The sequence below is a fragment of the Aotus nancymaae genome, unplaced genomic scaffold (assembly GCF_030222135.1).
Source record: "Aotus nancymaae isolate 86718 unplaced genomic scaffold, 86718_ANA_hifiasm-v0.15.2.pri h1tg000019l, whole genome shotgun sequence".
Taxonomy (NCBI): domain Eukaryota; kingdom Metazoa; phylum Chordata; class Mammalia; order Primates; family Aotidae; genus Aotus; species Aotus nancymaae.
Genome location: NW_026988431.1, coordinates 9,345,226 through 9,370,891, shown reverse-complemented (window position 1 = coordinate 9,370,891; position 25,666 = coordinate 9,345,226). Strand labels below are relative to the sequence as shown.

The following is a 25,666-nucleotide window of genomic DNA, read 5'->3' as shown; positions in this document are numbered from 1 at the left end:
CAAATAGTTGCTATAAGAGTTTCTAAGAGTGTTGGAAAATCCTAATGGTAAGGGTTTAAAACATTCATCAGTAGACAATGGAATAGACCAGACATTTGAATCAGATCCTAAAGGAGGCATTTATATGGATTAAAATTTGAAACCCTAGGACAATAAATGACTATATAAAACCAATTAATATTCACTTAACAGATAGATACTAAGCATCTACTATGTGCCAAAGCACAATCCTAGGTACTTGGGATATATCTGCAAATAAAACAGACAAAGCTTCTGTGTCCTTGTTATTAAGGAGCTTACATTTTAATGGATGGAAACTAACAACAAAATAAATAAACGATGTTTTATGTGAAAAGGTGAAAGATGCTATGGGATCAGAACTGTCAAGATCTGTCCTTGTTGGGGATTTGAAGTAGCAAATAGAGTGAACCTCAATGAGAGGATAAAATTCAAATTAAGATTTACAACAGCTGAGGGAGTGAGCCCACTAGGCATATTGGTGGGATACCTGAGAGTGTTCCAGGCAGAGGGAACAGCTATCTACTGTTACAGCAAAGGTAAATGAGAAATTAGAACAACACATTTGCAATGCATGAGACAGACAAAGAGATAATATCCTTCATAAAGAAAAAAGGAGTTCTTAAAAATTATTTTAAAAAATCAATATCCTATAGAAAATAGGCACATGACATAAATAAACCTTGAATAAAGGTCAACAAAAAGTGAAAAATGTCCAGCGTTACAAATAATCAGTAAAGTATACATTAAAGCAGCCTCATTATTGGATTATCTAGTTTGTGAAGATTAAATAATGTTGCTGAGGTCGTAGGGAGGCAGACATTCTTCTACAATGCTAATGGAAGCATAAAATGACACAACATCTTGTAAAATAATTTTACTATATTTATCAATAGCCTTTATTTTAGAAATGCCTCTTATGGAAATAATCAGAAATTAAGACAAAATGTATATGTAAGTATATTTGCTGCAGTATTATTTATAATAATATATAAATACAAGTGATTAATACCTGGATATTATCCAAACTGAAGTCCACAGCCCAGGAAATATCCGTGAGCATTTGATGCCTCCACATGAATGTTCTGTAAATACCTCAAACTCCGAATGTCCAAACCCTTCTTACAAACTACATTTCATATTTTTGTATATTCTACTTCCCCTGCCTGTCCTCTTATATCTTTACTGCTGACCAGATAACTTCTTTTCACCTGTGTAGACTCAACTGAGGTGTCCTATCCTCCAGGAACCCTTGCCTGACTCTATATCCCCAATTCATTTTTGGGTTTCATGGTTCTGTTCATCTCTCAAAGAATATCATGCATATTTATATCATAGCATGTATTACACTGTTGTGCATATGTTGCTTTGTTTCTTTGTGACAGTCTTTTGACTGTCACATCTGGCTAAACTATAGTACTCCAGTGGGCACCATTTACAGTGTCCAACCTGCACAATTGTATTGAACAGTCATGTATCCTTTCCACCATAGACAGATTATTTTTATACATTCATGTGCAATACTTGGCCCAGTTGAAGAGCTAGAATAGACACATTTATGTAACTGACACTTGTTTAATGAATGAAAAAGTGAGCAATCAACACAACTCTAGTTTTCTTGATGAAAAATTCTTCCAGACCAGTGATTCTCAAAGTGTGGTCTCTGGATAAGCAACATGCATCATTGGAGATCTTGTTAAAATGCAGATTCTCAGGTCCAACTCCAGACCTACTGAATCAGAGGCTCTGGCAATGGAACCCAAGATACTGTTTTAACAAACTATCTAGATGATTCTAATGCACGCTTTACTTTGAGAAACACTATCGTAGACTGCTCAAAATTAAAAGGAAAGGTTTCATTTCAAAGGCTCAAATCACTTTGCCTATAAGGGCATGTACTTAATTTATTAAAAAAGTTTAAGTTATAAGGCAGTTAACACATTCAACATATAAAAAACAATATTATAGACACCCAGGTACCTGATGTTCAGATTTGTGATATTTGATCCATCACCCTATAAGAAATAAAATAGCAAAATGCTACCAACCCATCTTCTTCTCTCTCCTCCCTCTCATCTCTCACCAAGCTAACCACTGTTTTACAGTTGGTGTGTGTTTTTCCCAGGCATGCTTTTAGACTTTTACTACGTAAGTAGGTAGGCATCTACTTATTAATGAGAGACTTTGTCCAGGATGTCAGAGCAGAAATCACAACACTTGCCCCAGCAAGCTGTATGGGAAGACACCTGGAGTAGCCAGCAGCCAGTGCCAACCAAACCTGCCCCTCTCCAGAATTTGGTGGGAAAAAACAGGGCTCACATGAGCTTTACAAAATGCAATCAGAAGGGGTTAAAATGAGAAAACCAAGTTATACTTATTTAACTGTTGCTGACTGTAAAAGCTAAAATAAAAAATAGTTTTTGCCTTGAAGCTAAGGGTGTCAAACATATAGTACCATGAAAGTTGTACTGACAGACTTGGTCATTTTTGTGTGGATTACACACACAAGGGATGTGTGCACCTGCCAGTGTATCATGTACCATGGATATAGGTAGCTCCAAAAGAGCTATGCTGGGGGGTCTGGCTCCAACTGTCAAGACCATAGATGAGTCTTGATTTTGTCATCTGTAAAATGGCATTGCCTGCTGTTTTATGGCTTAACAAAAGGGAGTTATGATGACTTGAGTGTTAATTTCTTTCTTATTTGGGAGCCTATAATGAAAAGTTTATGAAAAGATGATTACCAAACTTATAAGTCTACTCCTCCTAAAATTAAAAAATTAAAGACAAAAAGAAAGAAAAAAGAAGGGGAGAGGGCAGGGAAGAAGGGAATAAGAGAGAGAGAGTTGGAGGAAGGGAAGAAAGGAAGAAAAAAGAGAGAACAAAAACTTAACACCTGGCTCCTCCCCCATCCTAACTTTTTACTTTCTCCAGCTTGGTTTCTTATGATGACTTCCTAGTTATCTTCACAATTTTTCTTTCTCGCATTCTCTTTCAACGCCTGTAATTTAGCCTCCGTTTTCCAGGTGATTCTTAGGGATACTAAAGTTTGAAATCATTCGTATTGGTGGTATGGAGCCCTAGAAAAGTTTTACATTGTTGTTTTTGTTTTATGTATGCATGTTTGTATGAATATAGATACACATATATAGTGTGTTTATATACATACACACACCTCCATGTGTGTGGTGTGTGTGTGTGTGTTTAAACACAGTTCAAAGTTTTGGATAGCAGCTAACTAATAAACACATTCTCCTTGGTCAATTCACTCTACAAATTTGATCATATGTATCTATTATCTCCTATCCCTGATGCCATCTCACTAATACTGAGCTTATCACCACAAATCACAGTACCCAAAACTACCTTTCATCAATCCCCTTTTTATCCATCATACACTTGGCTACAAGATCAGTCCCTTGAAAGCCCCACCTTGACCATTCTTCTCCATACTTGAAGGGTCTCCTCTAGCTGCCTAACTGTGACCAAGTCTGCTGGTGTCTCCACATGTTCCCTCACAAACAAATCCCACTTTTATTCTGGGTGGCAAGTTACCCAGCCACATCTTCCCACTTCCTTTGCAACTAAGAGTCGGTAGATGAGACTGTAGATAGAAGTTGTTTGATGGGCATTCTGATAAGACTCTCTAAAGAGAAAAAACACAGCCAGAAATGGGTGCCTTTTAATACTCCTCCCCCATTGCTGCTGTTGTCTAGAATTTATATGTGAAGGATTGCACCCCAGCAGTTATCTTTAACCAAGAGGAACTCTTGAGGATAAACCCATATGCTAAGAATAGCAATGCAGAATGATAGAAGTTACCCGAGTCTCTGCTGACCATAGAACCATACCCTCTGCTTTGGAGAAAAAGGTAAACTTTTGTTTGTTTAATCACTGTTTTTTATGGTTTTCACAATGGGCAGGTCCAAAATAATACTTTTATCTCTTCAAAAATTCAGCTATTTCTCCAATTTGGCCAATGTATTATGTTGGCATACTTTGATCTATTACTTCTCTTCCAAAGACCAGGAGCTTGCCAATAGAATGATCTGAGTCAAAGCCCAGCCCTGCCGCTGTGACAGGGAAGCCTTTAGGCATTGCTCCTAACCATTTTACTCTAAATTTCTTTGTCTACAAACAGAATAAAAATAATATACACATCAGGGTGTTTGTAACTTTTTATCAGCCTGCTTTTAAATTAATAGCTCAATAGCACCAATAGGGAAAATATTTGGGGAAAGAAAAAGGAGATAAAAATCAAACCCAGATATATTTTCTAGCTTGTGAACAGCTCTTACAAGCAGTTTGGTGGATGAAAATGTTGAGCATACTGTTTTTAAAAACGTGGAAAAAAAGTCAATAAATTGGACTTTAATGATTTACATTTTACCCTCACGCCCATTCTCGTGAATAACTGGATCTGACTACACACGTTACATTATTTACTTGACCAAGGAAGAAAGAAAGCAAGAGAGAGAAAAGAAAGAAAGAAATTTCTAGAACTTCGGCTCTAGGAGAATCACTTGCCCAAAGTCCCTGGAATACAGAAGACTATGACTTATATCTTGATATTTTCCATTTGGTTAAATTGACTCTTAATGACTTGAAATAGGTCCTTTCAAATGGAATTGCAAAAAAGCAAATTCTGCTCAAACTCTTATATTGTATAATTTTATTTCTGCTCCCATGCACATTAAACTAAACTGGTTGGAGAAAAATCTCTTGCTAAATTAAATTTGGTTTGATCAGGAAATTTGTGTGCATGTGCAGGCAAAGCACAGTATGCGTGGGTTAAAAAAATGTCCTGGTTATTTCAAGTGTTCTTTTTCATGGCTGATTCAGTTTTACCATAGCTTCCTTAGTGAGCTGAATTTGTGTTGCCGAGGATCTGTGTTGTGAGTGATATAGGCTTTGGCCCTTTGTTAGGAAATCACTCAAGTGGTAGACATTTTGTCCTTTCTGAAGAAAAATAATACAGACTCAAAGGCTGGAACATTTAAGTATCTTCAAATCCTTCCTTCTCCAGCTCCACATGACTCTTTCTTGCCATTTCCTAATGCTGTCATCATTTTCTTTTCAAAAACATTTTCCTTGCTCTTCCTAGCCCTATTTCACTCTTGAGGCTCTAAAATGCAGAATTGGCCCCTGGGTCCCATCTGCACTAGCCTATGTCCTTAGCTGTATTTCTGCCACAATAATCACCTTCCTACTAGCTGCCTTCTAAAACACACAATAGCAAAATTTAAATGAAGTTGTTTCAAAGCATTTCAGGGCAAGGAAAGTGCTTTTTAGAGGGTCAAAATACCCTACTGCAAAAACACAGGTAAAGGGCCCATCATTTGATAGTTCTTGATACCCTCTGAAAGCAAAAAGACTGAATTCACAAGCAGCCTGTTTCATAGGTACCACGGAAGGCCTGTCTTTCAACCTCAGCCACCAGAAGTTCCACTCTGCTAAGACATATGAGAAGTCTGTATTTTATAGGGCATTTAAAAAGCAGTCAGATGAGTAGGAGTAAAGGATTAAAAAATTATGAAGAATTTGAATTTGATGAGTATTGTTAATAGTTCATGTTAAAGTAATGCATGACAGAAATGAGGTTTATATCAGTGAAGTGGAGATTAGTGAACAACATGCAACCCCAAATTAAAGAAAGACATCTTTGGGACCCCCACAGGATGGGGCCTCACTATGGCATCGCATTTCCCTAGGCAATGAGCAATATGGTCTTGGATGGAAAGCCAACGATAGCCACTTACATGCTCAGCGCCTCCAGAGGGCCCCAAGCTTATTTTGATCTTTCCTGTTTCTCACAATATTCCTGATTGCATCAAAATTCTGGCAAGAGGCTCAGAAGGGATATTTCTTTGGGGGAGTAGCTTAGGCTAAGACTATCCATAACTCTTAGCGTCAGTTCAGATCAGTATGACCCTGCAGAATGATCCCGAATGTGCCAGAACTGGACCATGTTTTTCCGTACAATCTTGGGAGGCAAAAGTCCAGCATAGTTAAAAGAGTAGAATTCCATGTTATCTGGCTCATTAAGAATGGGTATACAATATGTGTAATGTTTGTCACATGTTTCTCACTTACGGAATTCTTTATATACATGGAAATGGATAGAGAAGCCCAATACCTAAACAGATAAAAGCCCAGCTGCATCTTGGGTGGGTGACCTAGATGGTCTCTACCCACCAGCACTCCACCCAGCAGAGACTTTTAAGGGGCTTCTTAGAGTCCTGCAAGCTCAGAGGACCCCTGTCTGGAATATGGTGCCTCTCTAGGCCTCCTGGGAGCTACATACTGGGAGTGCAATGATTCTTGGCCTCTGTGGTCAGTGGAATCAAATATTGTCCTCTGGATCCCTACTCCCAGAACTCCCAGGTATCACACCTTAGCCACGTTACGGGTTTCATTGTTTGGAATTCCTTGAGAGTTTTTTTTCCTCTGGATTTGGTGATTATTGAACAAAAAATATTAAAAGAGCAGCATGATTTTAAATCTTCAGAAGCTCTCTGCATAATGACCTTAGACTGGATTCAATAAACAGCCTACATAGCTTTAAGAAAATTGATCAAACTCAAATATCTGGTACAGTATTTTCATTCACTAAATGCCTAATTTATTTTTTCTTTATTTTCCTCTTTGTTTTTATTTTTTCATGGAAGTACAATTTATATAAAGTAAAATGCACAGGTGAGTTTTAATAAATGGCAGGTCGCCCACACTTCTATACACATTTTCATCACTCTAGAAAATTCCCTCATGCCTCTTGCCAGTCAATCCTCTCTTCTCCCCAAGGTAATCACTATTTTGATTCTTATCACCACAGATTAGTTATTCCTTTTTCTAGAACTATATGAAATGAATTAATACAGGGTTCACTCTTTTGTGTCTAATGCCTCAGGTTTTGAGCATCTATAGAAATCTCTTCTTAGTTTCCTTATCTGTAAGTTGAGGAGACTGCCCTGCAAAAAGAGTGTGCAAGTACTGAGAGGTGCCCTCAGTTTCCTGGTGGGAATGGAGGACCTCTGAGGTCACCTTGATTGGGGTGGGCTGAAGAAGAGGCTGAGCACTGGGGTTGCAGGAGCCTCCTCATCTTTAAACAGAATAGCTGTCCTTTTCCATGCTTTACAAATTGGGGGCCACTGGAAGATTTCAATTGGGAAAAGGAGAGAGCTATTTGTAAAGATGAAAAAAAGTTACAAAACCGTAGGTCTTGAAGATTCTTAGTGATCTTTTTTTCTTGAACATTCTATAAATTACCAATAGCGTTTTCTGATATGAGAACTCTCTATGGCTGGTTCTCTCTAGGGAGGGCTGGGAGACAGAGGCAGCCAGACAGCGGGCCCCAAGGGAGGGCCTGGGCACTGAGCGCTGTAATACTAGTACTGCTTACAATCAGATAGCACCACCCCAACCCAGGCGCCTAGACAATAGGCCAGAGGCCATGGGCAAGAAGAGGCACAAAGACAGCATTCAAAGGGCCCGGCTCCTGCAGCAGTGAGCATTTCTATAGACTGCCAGACCCTGGCCAAGCCTGAATGTCATCGTATCACCAGAAAGCCATTTTTCCATGGTTAGTTTTTAAATTGCTAAAAATGATAAACACAGAAAGGAAAGTTCTGACACAACAGTTTGCATAGACAAACTGAAACTGTGTTGTTATAATTATGTAAACAAACTGGATCTTAAATTATAACCCAGTGATCTGAATGGGTGCTTGATATGACCACATGCCTCAGGACTGAAAGGAGAATTCAGAAGACTTGCCAGTAAAGAAAGTGAATCTTTACCACACAGGTGCTTGTACCTTGTCTGACTGGCTGTAACCAGTGGGTTATCTAATTCTCTTGCCTTTTTATAGCACTCAAGGAAAAGACACATGGGAGAGGACTGTTGGATCTTCACCAAGCACAGTTTTCTGGCATAACAAGTGAAAATAGGCTCTTTTCTCTCACTGCCTCGAGTGAATTAGTAGCATTACTTTTCTATTATGCGTTTAGTTCATTTAATGCTTTATATTTCTTCTGAATACCCATAGAGTTCAAAACTACATTAAATACAACAGCAGCAACATTGCACATTAGGAAATAATTCCCATAATACTAAAAAAGGACAATTAATAGCAAAGATCGCAAGTCTGCAAATAGTCAAGCTGACATCTGACCTTCTTATTCATTAAATCGTGTGGAACTTGGCACCCACGCAGGACAGCCAACCAGAAGGAAACCGCAGATCTGGAAAAAAGGAAATACAGAAGATAAATATAAGTTGTTTTAAAGTTTCCCAACATTCGATTAATCTACGACTGTTCTTATTTCTGTGTTTAAATAGGGTCTGGTTTCAGAGCTGTCTCTGATTTTGAATAAATGCAAATAGACTTAGATAAAATCTTATTCTAATGGGGAGATGGTTTCAGGGAAAGGGACTCTTAACACAAGTACTGTAAGAACACATTACAGGCGTGGGACAACTTTTGTGAATCTCGGAGATCTACGTTTCTGTGGAGTTTCAGGGACAAGACCCAAGAGCTTTGGATTGGCAGCCTGGGAAGATGAATAAAAAGCAAATGTGAACCTCAAACTGTTTAGACACTTTGTGTTAAAGAGAGTCCTGCTTTATCTCGGTGGATGGTTCCCGGAATAGGTCTCAACATATAAGAGTTGCAATCCAGCCGGCTCGGTGGGGCATTGCCATATGAAACCTGTGGGGAAGCGATGGGTTCTGCATCAGGGTATGCATCCAAGCATGAAGCTATCTAGATTGTGCTAACTAAATGCAATCATATGGTGAACAATTCTCCCAGGTACAAACAAGATGAGAAAGGCAGCCAAACAGACCACGACACCTGCCATGCCACAGAGGATGTCACCGACTGGCTGTCTGCATGGCAAGCGAGAAGCTGATTTTCAACTAACTGCAGTTCTACAATTTTTGTGCTGTTGTTGTGGGTAACTTAGACATTTTAGAAAAACAGAGGTTAGCAGGGCAAACATCTGGGTTCTTACTACCCAAAATATAAACCATTGCAAACATTTTGTCACCTATGTTTTAATTTTTTTTTATTTAAAAAAGGGTATATTTTAAAATAACATGAAGAATGCCTTTTTTTTAAATTAGAAAAATTAGAGCATAGGTATATTCTCCTTGATAACCCCACGCCAAGCCCAGACTGTGAATTGGTTTGTATCTTTCAAGAACACTATTTTTTTTTTTTTAAACGTTCACACACATAAATGCATATCCAGGGCAATGAACAATGTTTTTGTATTTTTAATTTACTTATATGAAATGAATCTCTGTTTGTGTATCTTTTGTTCTACATTTTTGACTCAGTATGATGGATGTGGGCTCAAACCATGCTGATGTATACCAGCTCATTTCCTTTAACTGCCACGTTGAGTAAATATACACTCAGTCATTGGCTTTTCACCCAACATCCAACGTTTATGGCTCCATAAAAACCCTTGTTATATCATTAAAGTGACTGTTGGTCATGTGTGGGTGTGCATATGTATGTGAGCATAAGCAAATTTTCTCTGCTCTTGACTCTGGGCTTCTGAAGAAGCTGCCATGTCTTGTTTCTGCAGTGGTTCTTCTACCCTATGACTCCATGCAGTGGACACTCAGTATGTTGAAAGGAAAAACATATTTATTAAAATTGACTCACTTATTACTAATTTTCTTCCCTTTTACAACAGCATTAAGAAAGACTTTGGAGTTGTATTTATCTATTTTCTTCAAAATCTCTCTACACTGTCCATTTCATAAACCTTCAACTGCAAAACCTTTAACTTCACCTTACCATTTGGCTGACAATCAGAAACTCTGATAGTGCGTGGCTGAAGACCAAGGTAATTAAGAAGCTTATTCAAAAAGCATTCTCAAAGACACCATTAACAAAGCCAAGAAGACTTGTGTTTATAGCAGTTCTTACGACTTTACAGTATTATGTGGACATACATACCATTACCCTGACATTAGTACATGAATACAAGCAGTGCCTTTTGCATACAAAAATTGGACTTCAACATATTTATTTGAGAGCATAATTATGATTCAGGCTTTGAAGAATATTCTGACTCTGTGAAAAACTAAAAATTCTCATGTAATTAATGAGCATTGGTATATACAACATTTATTAATCACACATTATGGACTGGGTTGTTCTAATTATTTTGCCTAATTTCACATAATGTAATCCTCACAATGACCATATGAGGGAAGTATTATAAATAACCCCATTTTCCAGATGAAGAAAGGAGAGGAGAACTGTTAAGCATTTTGCCCAAAGTCAAACAGTGTGGAAGAGGCCAGCCAGGAATCACACCCAGGCAGTTTGATGTCATGGGCCTTGTTTTAAATGATTGAGAGCAGATTCAGGTTTTAAAGATAAAACTGCTAGGAAGAAAATGAAACAGTGTCACTGAGGTGGCATCCAAATTTTGCTATAGTAAAAACATGCGGCATCTTTTTCATGGTGTGCTTCAAACGGAGAACAAGCCAAATTAGAGTTCTTCAAGTAGACAAACTGAAAGTGATTTCCCTGTGATGAAAGAAATTTAAAGTAGCAAGGTCAAGCCCCAAACCCTTCCAACTTAAACATACCCATTTTCAGTTATTCTCTTTAGAAAACAAGGGCTGTGAATTTGTTCATGGCTCAAAGGAGACTGCCCAGTTTTGTTTACACAAGATTCAAAGCAAAAATGAGAATCACTCCCTGGGACAGCTTTAGCTCAGAATGTGTGTTCTTTGCACATTTTTAATTGGGGCACAAATATATTAACAGTGTGGTTATTTTGTAGTTTCAAAGGAATCTGTTTTGTAACTGATTCATATTTATATTTGGAATATATTTATTTCTGGGCATGAAACAGTTCATTTTGTTAAGCCACCTGACCTGAGGTGAGGTTGGCACTATTTCCCATGACTGCTCTCAATTAATGCAAATTGAAGGTTAAAGGATAAATAAAGTTCCTTTAACTTTGTTTACTAATATGTTATTTATAAACGGCTCTTTACTTGGCCTATTTTTTTTTTTTGTGAGAGTAACTTTGTACGAATGAAATTGCACAGAACTCACAAACATATAACGCATATTTTATTTGCAAAGCATTTAAAGCATTAAATTTAAATAAATTCTATTTTAAAGGGTTTAATATTAGGGCAAAATTAATTCATTCTCCCCGCACCCCCTCTCTTTAGTCTCTGATTTCTCACTAAATCATGTGAAGCCTGAGCTAGATTGATTGAATCGTATTAGTGGCCTTTTAATGTTTTTATAAAGTACTTATTCATTCTTTTAAAGTTTTATTTTGACAGTTAAATAGTATCTCATAATATCACACTTATTGAAGGCCAGTGAAGTCTTTTCTTCTGCTATTCCAGAAGGACTACAAAGCATAACATCGTATAAGTGTCAGTTCTCACACATACAAGTTAAAACATAGGGCAAATCTTAAGAAATAGAATTGGTCATTCAAAGTGAATGTACATTTTACCTTTTGATTTTATTTCCAAATTAAATTCTATGAGGTCGTTTCAATTTATGTCTACTCTGAAAGTCCTGTTTCTCCATATCTTTGCTAAAATGTTATTAAATATTATATTTGTCTACTTGATAGCAGATAAACAGAGTCTTAGTTAGAATTCACCTATATCTTGGGTAAGTAAAGTTGTAAATCTTCTGATACGTTTAAATGTTTTTTGTATTTCTTATTGTGTGACTTTTCCTCCCTCTCCTTCCTTCCTTTTTTCCTTCCTTCCTTCTTGCCTTCTTTCAATGGTTTGCCCATGGTTTTCTGCCAGGTTGGTGGACATTTTCTTATTGATATACCATTGCATTATATCTTCTAGAAAAATAAACTGTTTTCCTTTCACCTGTGAGTTTCAGAGTTTTGTCAACATCTATTTTTTTTCTAATCCCTCCCTCCCTCCCTTTCTCCCTTCCTCCCTTTCTCTCTTTCTCTGGTAAAAGACTTAACATGAGATCTACCCTCTTAACAATTTTTTGTTTTGAGACAGGGTCTAACTTTGTCACCCAGGCTGGAGTGCAGTGGTACAGTCTTGGCTCATTGCAACCTCCATCTCCTGAGCTCAAGTGATCCTCTGGCCTCAGCCTCCTGAGTAGGTGGGATGACAGGCATGTGCCACCACACCCAGCTAATTTTTGTATTTTTGTAGGTATGGGGTTTTGCCATGAATGTTGCCCAGGCTGGTCTTGAACTCCTGAGCTCAAGTGATCTGCCTGCCTCAGTCTCCCAAAGTGCTGGGATTATAGACATGAGCCACCACGCCCAGCTCATAACAAATTTTTGAGTGCACAATACAGTATTGTTAACAATAGGCACAATGCTTTATCCCACCCTGCAGCTACCCTTTTATCATGTAACTTTGTAGCTCCTCTTACTGAAGAGGTTGGCTCTATTTTCCTGTGCTTTTTGACTCTGTTTTTGGCCATGTGATTTGCTTTGGCCATTGGAACGTTATCAGATATGTTGCATATAGAAGTTTGAAAAAGTTCTTGCTACATTTAAGTATTTTCTCTTGCTCTCCTGTGATTGCCATGAGAATATGCCTTAGATAGCTTGTTACGGATGAGAAACACACATCAGAGTTGACTCACATCAGTTGTCTCTACCAAGTCCACCCCAGATCAGCCTAGACCAGCCAAGCCCCATACATATAAGACAGCCCAGCCAAGATGAGCAGAGTCACCTAGTTGATGTACAGCTGATCACAAATGCATGAGTGAGCGCCCCCAAGACTTGCAGAAGCACCCAACCAACTCTCAGACTCATGCTCTACTGAATGCTAATTGTTTCACACTAATTAGTTTTGTAGTAATTTGTTACTATCCCTGGTAATTCCAAATAATGTCATTATGCACTAGATAACTGATAGGGGGCCTATCCCCATTGCACTCAAAAAAAAAAAAAAAAAAAAAAGAGATGCCCACATAGAAAATGGTTTAATAAAATTCAGCAAATATCCATCAAATGCCAGCTGTATCAATCAGGGTTATCCAGGAAAACAAATTGTTTTAGGTATTTAAATAGGAAGAGTATAAGGCAGGTAATTGATTTGTAAATGAAGGAAAAGATGTGAAGTTGAATATGGGAGAATGAGGCATCCAGCAGGAAACCCCTAAGCTATCGAGATGGAAATGGATGTATTGATATTGGAGCCCTGGGATTGGGGTCATTCAGCAGAAATTGAAAGCTTTAATTCGCTGCTCCAGTAGGAGCTGAAGCCATAGAGGAGACACAACTGTTGTCAGAGATATTATCTAAGGCAGAGACTGGAGAAGAAATACCCTGGCTTCTCCCTTCCTTCAGTCCTCTGACCTTCCTCCAAGGCCTTCCAATGGCTGAACCCAGAGGAGGCACAAACATCAGCAGGCAGCCCCTCAGTAATACAGAGGCAGGGCATGGAAAGGATCTGTGGGCAAGCAGATGAATACACGGTCATGCTGTGCAAGGTACCATACAAGGTGTTGCTCAGTGCTCTGTGTGACATTCTTAAAAATAACAGAATCAGAAAAGATACTGGCTCGAAGGTTAGAAAGGTCCCAACTAGGTGGAAATTAGGGAAAGGATTCCTAGGCTGCAGCAACTGCAGGAATGAAGTGCAGGGAACACTGAAGGAATAGCAGGTATTCTGGTTTGGCTTCGAAGTTTGGTGTTTGGGAGAGGGCAATAGAGATGGAGAGTGGGTGATGAGGCTGCAAAGGTAGAAATAGGGCTAGAGCTTGAAAGATTCTATTCTAATCCAAGAAGATTGGAGTTTTGTTCTAAAGGCAATGGGAAATTTAATGGTTGTGAGCAAAGGATAATATAATACCAGTTGTGCATTAGGAATAGTAGCCTGATAGAGATTTGAAGGATAGATTAGAGACAGACAAACTAGACTAGGGGTTATAAGGTGCAGACCCCAGGGAACTTATAACCCTCCTTAAGTAATTTGTAGAAGTTTGTTCGAGCATTCAATTTCCTGAGAGATGGTGCATAGCTGTTGCATGGTTTACAATGGCGTCTATGACCCCTGACCCCATAAAAACTGTTTAAAGAAATTATGATAGAAGCTTTCTAGATGATTTCCTTGCTTCTGGTGCTTAATGAAGATCAAAAACATAATAGTGACAATGGAAATGAAAAAGGAATAAACAGAAACATTTATGAGGCATGGTCTAAACAAATAATCTAGCTGAACCTGAACAGAATGAAACAAGAGCAAGAGATACTGAAAGGCTTAGCTATGGGCAACATCCATATGTTATTCTTTTACTTCCTTCTATAAAATGGAAGAAGCAACTCATGTTTCCAAGATACCATAAAGATTTACTAAACTAGAAAGTTCTAAGATAAACACAAAGCATATATATCATCACTGCCCATCTCCCATGTTCACCACAGATATGACTAATCAAAAGCAATCTTTCTTTGCTGCTGACTCCAAGCACAATCTCCAAATCCTTCTCAAATAGCAACCAGACAGACATTGCCAACCAGTTTAAGAAGAAACTTACGTGCCCTCTCTGCTGTAAGATGTTTTCTAGAGCTAATATTTTTATTAATATTTATTGTATTGACTGCTCTTTAATTTCATAAAGATTTGGTACCAGTGAATGGGTATATTTGGCAGAATGTATTACATACTGTATACATAATACATATACATATATGAATATATGTATATACATACTTATGTGAGTATATATGTATATACATATATATGAATATATATACATATACACATATATGTATATTTCCCACATGTGGGAAATTTAATCACATACAGTTGGATTACTAACTAGATCTTACCCAAGTTCATGAACCCATTTAATGTTAATTCAAAGCAATTGACACAGATTTTAACTAAGCTGAATTAGGAGGGAAAACTGTGTTTACATGAAAACTTACTCTATTATCCAATTATCATAGTAAAGTTTTAAAATCAGCACATGTCATCACAATTAACTATGAGTGACTTCACTGTTTGGTAAATTCTGAACTCCAATCACTAGCAAGTAGGTATATAGTATTGCTAAAAGCCACCTGTGTTTCAAAGGATGGTGATGTTTGGGTTGGCATTTGAATGTCACTATGGTGATTATCTTACCTTGGGATGTTTTCTATCTGACATTTGAAAAGACAGGTAATTTCAACATAGAACCACAATAAAGACAGATTCAGATAAGCCAGATTTATTTTCTACTTGTAGTTGATCAACGAGAAAATTATTACTGTCACATCAGCATGAAGATTTCCCCTGCTCCCCTCAACATCAAATTCTGAAGTATGACCTGTTCAAACAGAAACAAACAATATGTGGAAAACTATCGACATAGAAACGTATTCTCACAAAATTGGAAACTATTATAATAAATTCCCAGCAGTAATTATTTGACCATGATCCACAATAAAAAATAGTTTTAATCTGTAACACTGTAATGTTTTATACTGTAACACTGTATGTTTTAATCTGTAATACTGTAATGTTTTATACTATAACACTGTATAATGTTTTAATCTATAATACTGTAATACACACATACAAAAATATGTAGGGGATATATATATATATATGAAATACAAGTTCCATAAAATAATATTCTTACTCCTGTGATACGCTTGGATACTCTCTATTCCATTTAACTCTACCCTATTTTGTTCTATTTTATGTACTATTTCTTTTTTTTAAAGTTAGTAATAATCTGCTAAATTCATTTTATTACCCAGTAATATAGCCCAACCACAGTTTGAAAAACACTGCCGAAGCAAATTGACTAATGTACTCTGACTTTATTCACTAATGTAAACATAGCCACAAAAGACTAATCCTGAGCACCTTAGCAGGGAAAAAAAATCTCTTGGCTTGCTCCCTAGTATCCTGGATGAAGCCAAGGTTTGCTGAGCCAACTTTTGTAGTTTGTGGTTGACAATGACTGAAAGCTGAAAGGCAGAGATCAAATCCTCACTTTCCCTCTCAACACATCTCTTCCGCTGGGTAATTTATACAGTGCAAGTATCAAGCTATTCAATTTTGCTGTCATTTACTGTTCTTTTTCCAACAGCAATGGAAACACAGCATCAGTTTACTGTCTTCTCTCTTTGGTAGAATTAGATTATTCTCCCTTATACCCCTTTAAACAAGGATAGCATTCACTACTTCAGAGAGTCACCCCTAGAGGATCTCCAAAGTGTGGCAGGGAAATCACTATCCATAAAGGAGAAATAGCATAATCTGGAGATTGAGGTTGTCAGTCCAGGTTACATACAAGAACAAGCTTTATAATGGCTCTTTTGATGGAGTGAATACAATTAGAACTGAAACAACATAATTAATAGTAAGAACAAATAGACACGTTAGGCATGCAGAGTAAAGCGAACTACTCTGAGCCGTAAGTTCTGTAATAGGACAATAATAATGCTTAATGTATAGAGATGTGACGCGGATTAAATTAGTAAGTTAAATATTAAAATGTATGACGTGCTTAGAAGAGTGCCTGGCTCAAGAAAGCATGCTATAAGTGTTGGTTTTATCATTATGCTGGCCCAGGGAATTGGCAGATATTGGTCTAGTTCTATACTGAACCCAATGCAAAAACCCAGAAAAGAAGGGTTGGTTCTAAGCGCCCCTGGAGTTATGCTCCACATTTAGAATGTCAAACTGGGGCATTTTTGAGGGGTGCTGGATTGGTTTGTTGCATTGATTGTGAGGATGCTTTAACAGCATACACATGTCATAATTTATCAAATTGTGTATTTTACATACAATTCATTTTATGTCAATGAGACCTTAATAAAACTAATAAAATTAGCTTTATTTAATTAAAATTAAGGAAAGTTAATGAAGCAGACCAAAACTAAAAAACTTTAAAGGAGTATGCTTTCGGTAGAAGGAGACAGATTCCAGATGGCAGCTTGGAAACACAGGAAGAAATGATGAACAACACAAATGGTAAATATGCAGCAAATCTAAATAAATATTAACTATTTAAAACAATAATTATTATATCTTGTGGTGTTTAATACATGTAGAATTGAAATGTGAGACAATAATTTATAAGGCAGGAGTGGTAAATAGAATTAAGTCCCTTGCATTTTCTGGAAAGTAGTCAAAGTCTCAATTCATATTATACACTAATAAATTAATGTTTTGCTTTGTAATTCCCAGGGTAACCATTAAAAGAAGAGTAAAGAAATAAATGTCTAACAAGCCAGTAGAGGTGAAATATTTCATTAATTCAAAACATGGTAACAAAGGAGAAGAAAAGGCACACTAAACAGCTGGGGCAAATCAAAAAATCAAAGAGTAACATGATGGATTATAACCCAAATATATCAGCAATTGCATAAAATGCAGATAGACTAAATAGTTCACATAATATACATATACTAAATTATTGTTAAAATCCAAGTTAAATGCTGCTTAACTGAGACATACTTTTGGTATAAGGATACACAATTTAAAAGAAAAAAAAGGACTGAAAAAATTGCATGTAAATTATATCAATATCAGATACTATAAACTTAATAACAAGGAATATAACTAGAGATAAAAAGACATTTCATAATAGTAAAAGAATCCCATAGAAAGATATGAGTGCTAAATCAGAATCCACCTAGTCACAAAGCCTTAAAATATATAAAGCTAACATTGCTAGAACTAGGAAAAGAAATAAGAAAATCCACAATTAATGTGGGAGAGTTTAATATGCCTCTCTCAGTAACTAGTAGAACAGGCTGCTAAAAACGAGTAAGAATATAGATAAGAATAAGGTGATTAATACATGTGACCTAATCTATTTATAACATTACAGCCAACAATTACAGAATACACAAAATACACACTGAACATTTACCAAAATTTATGCTGTGCTGATAATAAATGAGTCTGAACAAATTTCAAAGATCAAACATCAAACAGAAGATGTTCTCTGACCACACTGAAATTAAATAGAAATCAATAATAAAATAATAATTAAAAATTACACAAATATTTGGAAATCAAATAATACCCTTCTAATTAACCCATGGGTCGAAGATTAAGCACAATGGAAATTAGACAATATTATTAACTGAAATAGAAGAAAACATGCTACTTCAAGTGTGTGAGACACAGCTAAAGGTGTAACTGGAGGGAAATTTCTATACTTAAAAGCATGTATCAGAAAAGAAGATGGCCAATGATCTAAGAAGGTTGTCAATGATCTAAATATCCATCTCAAGAAGCCCTAAAAATAATACCAAATTAGGGTCAACAAAAGTGGAAAGGAGCAAATGGCAAGGGTCAGAAATTAATTATATAGAGAACAGAGGTGTAACAAAGAAATTCAATCAAGTCAAAAATTACATCTTTGAAAATGCTAATATAACATAAACCTATAGCCAGATTCATTAAGATAAAAGAAGAGAAAGGAAAAATTACATATTTGGAATGAAAAGAGAATCACTATAAATCCTACAGACAATAAAAGGATAAGGGGATATATGAACACTTTATGGCAATATTTGAAAATGTCAATGGAATGAACAAATTACTTAAAAAAAACTTTACTCAAACAGAAAAAAAAAAAATAATAAAAATGTGAATGGTACTATATTCATTAAAGAAATTGAATTTGTACATACAAATCCACTCACACAGTGTTCTCTAGGCCTAAACTGCTGGAGAGTGAGTTCTACCAAATACTTAAAGGAAAAACCACATCAATTTTACATAGTTCATCCAGGTTATAGAAGAAGTAGGATCATGTCTCAACTCATTCGATAAAACTCATTTTATGAGGCCAGCACAGTCTTGATCACATAACAGTATAAGGGTATGACAGGAAAAGAAAATTGTCAACTAGTATATCTTATGAATTTAGAAGAAAAAGTAAAATATTAGCAGACTGAATTCTGAGATAATTTTAAAAGGATAATACATTAATGCAAGAGGGTTTTCTTTTAAAAATACAAGTTTGGTTTAATATTAGCAATCAATGTGAAGCACTCTATTAACAGAAAAATGAAAAGCATCTAGTCCCTTAAATGGATACATTGATCTATTCATGATAAAACACTCAGCAAACTAGATGTATAGTAAATTTTGAAAACTTCATATTTTCCTAATGCCTCAACAGCCCCACCAATAGGCTTTAAACACACCCTGACCTGGTGACCACGTGTACTAGTATAATAAGGCTGGTCCCTGCCACAAGTCTCCCTTCTTTCCTTTTCCTGACTGTCACCTAGTGACATTCAGACACACCAATGAAATCCTCTCATGCCTTTTTCTTGTATACGCCATCCTGACCTCCTAAAAAGGCACCTGTCTGTAGGTCCTCACTCTCTTGGCTTCCCACTTACTTAGTGAGCTGGCTTCCCTGGCCCTTCTCCCATGGGGCCTTATGCACAGTGTGCTTTGCTTTCCTTTCTAGGACCTGCAAGCATAATAGATCATTTAATTGCATATGCCTCTCATAGTCTTTCCATGGCCTTACTGAAGACTTCACAAGCGGGATTTACTCTCCAATTTACAACATACTAAGATTGGAAAAAAAATCTCAATTTGATGAAACCTTATAGCAAACATGTTAATGATGAATATTAAAAATTTCCCCTGAGACTAGAAATAATTCAAGGACAATTTCTATAACCACATCTGTAAAACATTATACTACAAATCCAGGCCCTGCAATTAGAAAAAAAAAACATTGAAAAAGGAAGAGATAAAACTGTGGTTATTCTTTGAAATCATAATTGTCTATGAGAAAAACTAAAATATCCTCCAGATAAATTATTACAACTAATAAGTTAATAAAGTCACAGCACTGGATATAAGACTCACATATAAAACTCAATTGGAATTCTCTATACCAACAACAAACATTAAGAAAATAAAATTCAGTAATTTATACCATTTACATTGGCATAAAAATATCAAATACTTTAAAATGTATTTTTAGAATATATGCAAGACTTCTAAATAGGAAACTACAAAACTTTACTGAGAAAAAGCAAAGGAGATCAGCATAGGATCATAGATTGGAGGCCTCAATATTGTAAAGATGTCAATTCTCCCCAAATTATTATATAGATTCAATATACAGTAATCCCTATCAAAATCTCATGTCTTTTTTTTTCTGGTGGAAGTTAGTAAACAAATTCTAAGATTTATGTGAAATGGCAATGAGCCAAGAATAATCAAGGCAAAATTGAAGGAGAAGAATATTAGAAGACTTAACTCTACCAGTTACAGTATTATAAATCTACACAGATTAAAACAGTAGGCTATTGACACGGGATAAATGAATAGATCAGAAGAGCTCCAAAGAGAGTCCAGAGACAGAAACAGAAACACATATACCATATTAATTATTAAAAGTGACACTGCATTGTAGTGAGAAAGGGCATTGTCCTGAATAAATGGTGGCAGGTTAACTGGATATCCACATTGTACAAAATATTTTTGTGCCTTCATATGATACAGGAAATTCAATCCCAGGTGGGTTGCTGGTAAAAATGTAAAAGGTGAAACACGAAATCTTCAGAAAGATAACATATGGGAACATATTCATGATTTGGGGGTAAACAAAGTTTTCTTAAACAGGACACAAACAGCATTAAGCATAAAGGAAAAAAAGAAAAGTAAAATAATAAATGTTAAAAGGAGATAATGGAAAAAGTAAGAAATTAGATTACATTAAAATTAGGAACTTCTGTTCACCAAAGGACACCATTATGAGAGTGAAAAGTGGGAAACAATAATTGCATTACATATAACCAACAAAGGAGTCATATTCAGGATATATAATGAACTCCTATAAATCATCAAGAAAAAGGTAGCCCAATATAAAATGGCCAAAAGACTTGGATATTCTTGAAAAAGAAGACATTCAAATGCAAATAAGCATATAAAAAGTGTTCAACCTCATTATTTATCAGGAGAGTGCGAATTTAAAACACAATGAGGTATCTATACAAACCTACCAGAATGGCTAAAATTAAAATGTTGCCAATACTTAGTATTGGAGAAGATGTGAAGAAATGGGAATTCTCATACCCTGTTGGTGAAGTATAATCATTTTGACTGTTCTATGATATTTCTTAAAGCTGAATATATATATATTATTAACCTGAAACTTCACTCCCAAACCTAACAGAAATGTGTACACATGCTCACCAAAAGACCTGTTCAAAATGTCCACAGCTGCACTTTGCATAATAATCAAATGCTGAAAACAATTCAAATGTTCATCAATAGTAGAACGGATTAAAATTTGTAATACAGTGCGATTCAAGTCAGAAATGATAGACAGTCTTCCAAACATAATATTGAGCAAAATACACCAGACACAAAAAAGTATATTCTACATTAGGCCATTACATACAGTTCAAAACGAAGCAAAATTAAACTCTAGCTTTAGACCTCCAGAGAGTTCAGTCTCTCCTTTGGGAATAGTGATTATATGGGCATATTTGCTTTGTGAAAATTTATTAAGCTGTATGCTAATGATTTGTATACACCTCTGTGTGTATGTTTTGTTACAATAAAAAGGTTTATTTAAGAAATATTAATACTTTTTTTTCTACTTAGCATTCATAAGCACACAAACATGTGGCAAGGAACAGTGATGGGACCTACTGTATCCATCAGGGTAAATGTCAGACATCTTATGTAATGCAACATGGCGCTGTCACCCTGCATGTAGTATCTATATGAAGTGGTATAAAAGAGGAGGCTAAAAGAAACAGCCTTAACTTTTCAGGATTTTCTGTAAAAAACGTTGTTTATTATGTTATTCATTTTTTTTCTGGCTGAAGAATAGCAGAATTTTTTTCTAGTTTATACTTGTAGATCAGCACCCCAAATCATGCAACCAATCAGTTTCTTCTCTTCCCATTGGCTTCTAAAAAACTCAGCCCTAAATTTATGTATACCCTTAGATAAACAGTTTTCAAACTTTGTTTACCATGGCCATAGAAAGAAGTTTTATATCATGACCTAATGTACAAACACACACATAAATCTTAAACTTACATAAAGGATATAATACCCTTGCTTTGTGGAACGCCTTCTGATATTCTGTTCTCGCCTTCACATCCTAATCCTTTAAAAATGACGGGCACTCACTAAGATGGTTTCACAGGCCATTGATGTGTTGTAACTAAGTTGAAAAACATTCTCTTCTAGACAATGGTACATATTAGGCATTCGATAAAAAGTTATTGAATGAATAATGGTATGCATTTTGTTAATTTCGCCTAAACTCCAGTTTGTTGTTAGCCTTGTTTTCCTTTGCCTTCTCACCTTTTGTTCTAAATCATGCCAACTTCTTATAGTGTATGTATCTTTAGAAATTGTCTTAATCTTTTCCAGAACAAGTCCTTAAAAAACACTCTGAAAGTCATACAATAAATGAGTCAGAGCAGAGACAGGAGCGAAAAGGTCATCCCAAGGCACCCAAGGTGCTGGGAACAAGAAGCTTAACACCTGTAAGACAAACACTTCCTGTCCCACCTCTGTAACAATGTCTGCAGCACTAGGACACATGAGAGCAGATGGTGACTGGGACTAAGTGCCTGGAGCTCACCTCTAACCTTACAGGGAACCCTATATACTCTTGCTTTCCATGAAGTTCTCTTGCATTTCCGACAGATGGGAGAGAGCAAGCCAGCTCATTCTGAGAAACACAAAGACAGTTTTTGAAAGAGGAACAAAGGATTCTGCAACTGACAATGAAGAATGGTGTGAGCATCTATGTGCATCACTGCGATAAAGAAGCTCATGGTCTTGAGTTTCTTTTATCTCTCTTTTCAAGGTGTAAAGTCTTTCTCAGGCCATTGAAATGGTGTGTCAACAGAGGAGCTAGCAAATATGTTGGAAGGAACTAGTTCAGGCATGTGAGAATAAACCTTATCTTTCTAACACAGGAACAAATTTAATCTTAATAAAACTTTTATTTTAAAACATTCCTGTTGGTACTATTAAACAAAACTTTCATACAAAAAGTTCTTGGATCGCTTTTGGGCAAACTGCCATTCTGGCTTATCTTCAACACCCAAAGAAAGGAAAACATGTTTTAGGCCAAGCACCATGGTCCAGTTCAGTAATACTGTCCCTGTGAGGATAGGGCTGTGGCCTAGAGAAGAGAGGGGAACGTGACTGGTTATTGTTTTAGCTAGAAAGGGTCAAAAATAACAAGAAATGTAACTGGGCTTAATGGACCAGAAGCCAAAAATGCAGTCTAAGATTTACCTCCACAGATGTCTATAGGAACATTTGTTTTAGCAGTATGAAATCAGAAGCCGCCTGCACGCTTCAAATGGGGGTGGGTGGTTTTAAAAGGCCTTTGTGCAGCCATTCAAATTCAAACTTACAAACTCATAATGCGAGAATTCACCACCACAAAATATTAAATGTAAACAGTAGGAGGAAAAACTATATATGCAAAATATGAATTCAACCATATTTTAAGCATTTACATATATTACATATGCATAGAAAAAGACTTGGAAGAAAAACTCCAAAATATTAAGAGGAGTTATAAACACTGGCTAGTGAAATTAAGAATGGATATTCAATTTCTTCTTTATTCTTTTATTTTTCAAATTCCCATTATAGGCATAGATTGCTTTGATAGCTCGATAAATAAAGCTATTTTTTAAAATGTAATAATGTGTTTCTTTATAAACTATAGTTTTTATTTTTTCATCTATTGATTGACAAACATCTGGATAAAATTTTGTTCAGTTTCTTTTTAACGACAACTCCAGGGGTTAAATTGCAACTCAGTAAGAACAGGCAGACTGAATGCATCAGTGAATCACATGCAAAGTAAAAGTGAAACATGGATTCTTACCCCCGAGTATATTTGCATGAAAGAAAACCAACTTAAAAATAAACAAACTCTTATTAGAAACACTCTTTGTCTTGTATATTTTTTTCATGTGGGATGTGTAGAATAATTTAAAACTATAGTCCATAAGTAACACTAAAGGTTTAGATAGCCTAGCCTACACACAGTCAGTGTAAATGTCACACAGCCATGAATTCCTTGGTGCAGAGTTCCACAGTTCTACAGCAACTCATGTCACCCAGCTGGCTACAGGCAAAACTGAGCAATAGACAAATCTCTATGGATATTTGACAAGGAAATGAAGGCTGCACAAAGAAATGAGGCTGTGTATTCAAGCTAGGACCATGGAAAATTCACCATGAATTCGCAGGCACACCAGCACACATGCTAAATAAAGCATCTTCATTTTTTATGTGGTTTCTAGTTACTTTGTCACTTTCCTGAACTGTGTGGATATCACCAAAGGCTCAGTGTTGCACTGCCAGGTACAGGAAGGAAAAAGGCAGATTAATCTGTTTTATCATTTATTTCTCCGACTTTATATATTAGGTGATTCTATATGGCAAAAAACAAAGCAAACAAGGGAAAGAAAAAATAGATTTTTTTATCTCTTAATCTAAATAACACAACATTTAATAAAGCAGGTGTGCATAGCAAATTTTAAATACTAATATGTGGGCAAGTCATCTCAATCCTTTGGTAAGCACTGTTAAAATTAAAAAAAAATTTCTCAGTAAGGAGGATGGACCTTACTAAGTACATCATTTACAATATGGCAGTCTTGTGCTCTGATTTCAGTTAAATGTTTCTATAAATAATGTTAAAGATTGCATAGTATTCCATGGTGTATATGTACCACATTTTCTTTATCCAGTCTATCATTGATGGGCATTTAGGTTAGTTCCATGTCTTTGCTATTGTGAATAGTGAGGCCATTATCCTCAGAAAACTAACACAGGAACAGAAAGCCAAACACTGAATGTTCTCACTTATAAGTGGGAGCTAAATGATGAGAATACATGGACACATAGAGGGGAACAGCACACACCAGGGCCTTTTGGAGGGTGAAGGGTAGGAGGAGGGAGAGGATCAGAAAAAATAACTAATGGGATACTAAGCTTAATACCTGGGTAACGAAATAATCTGTACAACAAATCCCCGTGACACAAGTTTGCCTATGTAACTTATGATAAAAGTTAAAAAAAAGCTAAAGAAACTTCAAATGCTATCACAAACTGAATGGAAATATGTTTACTTTGGAACAACACATAATGAGTGACTAGGATCTAACCACTGGGTTTTCTTGTCTATATTGGGAAAGCAAACTTTTTCAACATCTGCCAGTCTTTGGCTGAGATATTGGCTACTGAATTTGGAACTGACACTTGGGCTGTTGAGAGTATATACTGGAGGAAAAAGAAGAAAATCCGAATGGAAGGGGACAGGAGGCTGAGTTTGGGCTCTGTCTGGATTTCCACTCTCAAAGAAAGGATTACTGTCTCAACTCATGAGTAAAAGTGAAGAAGAGCAAACTTCCAAGTTAGTTAAAAGAACTTGGTTTGGAAACAAGATTTTGAATCCCCCATGGCTATGAAGACTTCCCTTGGCATCCACCCTCCAATGAGGACCTCACAGAAGGCCCAAGATGGAAAAGTGGATTTCTCCATAAGTCCACATTGATATAGATAAATACATGAGTAAACAAACAAATAAATAGAGGAGAAAATAAAACTCTTCCTCAAGGTAGAAAGGATGTTAAAACTAGTGGGTGAAAATTTAAGGAGGAAAAGACATTTG

The 25,666-nt window shown here is 36.2% G+C and overlaps 1 protein-coding gene across 8 annotated transcripts in view; it reads right to left on the bottom strand.

The window, feature by feature from the left end:
• The window catches only part of THRB (thyroid hormone receptor beta), a 374,142-nt gene that overhangs the window by 210,128 nt on the left and 138,348 nt on the right, over positions 1–25,666 (bottom strand). For all 8 annotated transcript variants that reach the window (XM_012435513.3, XM_064378613.1, XM_012435514.3 and 5 more), the window contains exon 2: positions 8,189–8,258. The gene's annotated coding sequence lies outside the window, so the exon portion shown is untranslated. The remainder of the gene's footprint in view (positions 1–8,188; positions 8,259–25,666) is intronic.